This window comes from Misgurnus anguillicaudatus, chromosome 10 (genome assembly GCF_027580225.2).
Source record: "Misgurnus anguillicaudatus chromosome 10, ASM2758022v2, whole genome shotgun sequence".
Taxonomy (NCBI): Eukaryota; Metazoa; Chordata; class Actinopteri; order Cypriniformes; family Cobitidae; genus Misgurnus; species Misgurnus anguillicaudatus.
The window spans coordinates 33,111,671-33,115,831 of NC_073346.2; positions in this window are offsets into that span (position 1 = coordinate 33,111,671).

Consider the following 4,161-nt stretch of genomic DNA (forward strand, 5'->3'; position numbering starts at 1 on the left):
ATTTTTGCATATGATTCTTGCCTGTGTGATTTTATTCCCAAGATATAGTACACACACCCTGCGCCGTTGACGTCTGTGTTAAGGATTAATAATTAACTTATAAAAGTTGTTGACTTCTTGATAAGTTGGTGACAGTCGTTTTAAGGCATTCTGTCTGTCACATCAAACGATGAGAAAGATTTTTTTATTATTGATTTAAAAAAAGTCTTTACAGTCCTAGATAATTGTACTGTTAACATCAGGTAATGTGTCAACAAACCTGATAGGCCTCTCTTATCAATGTGATGTCACATTGGTAAGAGAATCAAAACAGCATGTCTAATGAGACTGCTTTGGTTTAATAAGGATTAAAAGAACAAGGAGCGGGTGGATTTTTTCATCGTAGGGTGGTTGTGTTCACTCATTTATGTCCAAACCTCTTAAAAGTGGATTTTGCATAATAGGTGTCCTTTAAAATAACACCATCGTGAAGAGTGTTGGTTTTGTACATAGTTTTAAACCAATGATTTTGCTTCTTAAACTATACATAACCCACAAGCTGTCCAAGAGGATATGTTACTCTGCCTGTGAAAACCCGGCTAAAGTCATTTTTGTGTGATTTAATGTTTCCTACATAAAATCATCCTGAAAAACATTATGTGAAAATATAACCTTGATTTCTTTAATATTGATTGATTAAGGTCATGTCTAAGATTGAAATTAAAATCAAGGATTGAAATCAAACTTTCATGCTCCCAATTTCATAATTAGATTAAGAAATTTTGCCTGGATTTCACATACATCACTTAAACATACCACCTTTGGCGTTTAAAAAGAAAGCATTAAAGGCCGAGTTTCATAGAAGTGACAAAATACAGAGAATCGTTTACATTTTTACCTAAATCCACCCACGCTTGTTGAACCTGTTACGCTAGACTGGGTGGGCTACTTAGCCAATCCATAGACTGTAAAAATTTGAAAGAGTCAATCACATACAGCTAAAAGTATATGGCATGAATTTGACCCTTGAAGAACAATAAAGTTTATCTTATCTTATAACTAGTGCATAAACTTGTCTGAGAAGAACACACAAACATTAATCATCTATTGTACAATATCAACATTGTTTTCACTTTCCACTTACAATGTTTGTACACCTCATCCACAGTTTTGCCTTTTGCACATTCCTTATATTTTGATGATAAATTGTACTATAAAGGTCAGCGGCCATATATACACAATTTCTCTGTAAAATACACATTCTTACTTCTATTGATAGTAAAACAAATTATAAAAACTTGATAGTTTTATGTGACGTCACGCACACGCACTGGGAACGCCCAGTATCTGCCGTTTTTCGCAGGTTGAAGTGAGTGATTTCTTTTGTTTAGGCTTTAGCCTAAATACTGAATTGTTGTGCAATAGACCCTTTTACTGTTTGTACACAATGATGACGTGCATAGCAGCGTATGAGCGCACATTTACAGTAGGCAACGGAAGTGTGGTAAGAATCAGCAGTAAAGCAACACAGACAGAGAAAGTTATTTTAATAAGTTGACTTTATCAACTTTTTCAACACAGCTACCAGATCGTGTAATAGTGGAGTGGATAGAAGACGTTAGCAGATGGCAAAAAATAAAGTTGCCAGATACATATACGTATATTAGTATGTTATATTAGTGCAACCAAACACAACAACCAGACATTTTGATGCTCGAAAACCGTTTTAATAAACTTTCTGAGTTGGTAAAACGTTAGAACCAACGGAGAATAAAACACCACTTCTGTTGCCGAAATGCGCACGCAGGCTATTTGATCACGTGAGCTGTAAAAGAGTCTATCTATATACACTAACCCAGTGGTTTTCAAACTGGGGGCCGGGGCTGCGACATGGTGCCAGGGGGGCCCCAGTTTTATAACATTTTTATGAAATACATTAATTTATCATGAATTCGGTGTAATTAAACCTAAAAAATAAGACTTCTAACCAAAAGCACTACTTTTTTGTATAATTTAATGTTTTTTTTTTATTAAAATGTTGAGTTTTAGAACAGGTTTTTTGTCACAAATTTTCTTTGGGGGGCCACGAAAGAATGCACCGTATACAAGGAGGGCCACACGCTGAAAAAGTTTGGGAACCACTGCACTAACCAATGAGGAGACAAGCTGGCTACTGCTGCTACAGAATGCCGCCAGAGAAGAAAACCCAGTAATTTGTGATTTTTTTGTTGTTGCCATAAACGTATGTGTTTACGGTGTAGTATTAGTATTCAATGGTGTAGAATTGGAAGTGTCAATTGTCCATTTGTTTAATTTAAATCATTGTATAATTATTGGAGTGGGTTGTAATTGTCCCTTTTGATTTTTAGGGAGTAAAAGTCCCCCAGACCAACGCCCTCTTGATATCATAGTCATTTGCATTAATCTGGTCTCTGCTTCACCGGTTTATAATATGAAGAGTTTCGTTGCAAAACGAGATAAATCCATTTTTTAACATGTTATCATGTTATTATTTTGTTTTATGGTGCTACTTAGCTGTATTTTTTAAGTTATGAATGTTTAAATCAAAACAAACCAACTGCAGTTGAATTGAAATTAATTGGAATGCACAACCAAAAAAACGAGTTTTCTGAACAATTAAAAAAACGGTGGTTATCTTGTTTTGCAACGAAACTCTTCATATGTATATGCTACATATGTTATCTGACTTTTACTTGCTCTGCGTTTGCACACTGCACAATAGTTCATAAACTGAATCTTATCTACATTTCTAAAGGCCTGTGCATGCATAAATTATAATCAAACTCCATCTTGTGGTAAAAGACAGCACTACAACTTAAGACTGTAGTGTAGTGCTTTAAATGGGCACTCCACTTTTTTTGAGAATATTCTCATTTTCCAGCTCTCCTAGAGTTGAGCATTTGATTTTGACTTTGTTGGAATCCATTCAGCTGATGTCCGGGTCTGGCGCTGCCACTTTAGCATAAAGCACAATCCATTGAATCTAATTAGACCATTAGCCTTCCGCTAAAAAAATAACCAAAGAGTTTTGACGCTCTTCCTATTCAAAACTTGACTCCACTGTAGTTACATCGTGTACTAAGACCGACAGAAAAATTGAAGTTGCGATTTTCTAGGCAGATATGGCTGGGAACTATGCTCTCATTCTGGCGTAATAAAGACTTTGCTGCTGTAACATGGCTGCAGGAAACGCAGTGATGTTACGGAGCAGCCAAAAGTAGTCCCCTTGGATACTTTCAAACACAGGGGACTATTTTCAGGCGCTGGGTAATATCACTACACCTGCTGCAGAAATGCTACGGCAGCAAAGTCCTTGATTATTACACCAGAATTAGGAGTATAGTTCCTAGCAATATCGGACTAGAAAATCACAACTTCAAATTTTCTTTCGGTCTTAGTACACGATGTAACTACAGAAGAGTCAAGTTTTAAATAGGAAAAATATCAAAACTCTTTGCTTATTTTTTAGCGCAATGCTAATGGTCTACTCAGATTCAATGGATTATGCTAAGCTATGCTAAAAGTGGTACCGCCAGACCCGGGAATCAGCTGAATGGATTCCAAAATGGTAAAAATTTTAATGTTTAACTCTAGGGGAGCTGGAATATCAAAGCATATTTTCAAAAAAAGTGGAGTGTTCCTTTAAATCCTGACTGGACATACAGAAGAGAAATGAATGATTTTGCCGATGTTAGTCATCAGATCAAACACCACAACAGATACAGACTACAACAATGAACAACCAGATGATTTTAATTTAACAAATTTGAATAAAATTGTTATGTTTAGAGTAATGCACTTAATCATCAGTTGTATAAATTAACCATTGCTGTGTTGTATAGGGGAGACTGGAATCCATTTCCACTATGGCATGCCATGTACCTAACTACAAGATATTGTTAAAGTTATAATAAACTGACTTTAAAGCATTTGTGAATTTGGTCTAACAATTTAATTTTTTATTATCACGATTTGGTGAACAAAAACAACGCTGTTCCCTATCCAAACCTAGTTTTAATATTCTGACTACCTGCCATGCGTTTTTCATATTGTAATTGTATAATTAATAAATTTGAAATGAATATTTGTCTTGTTACCTTCTCTTTCTTTTTTGCACTAAAATAAATATTGAAGAAATCGCCTTTAAAGTTGTCCAAATGA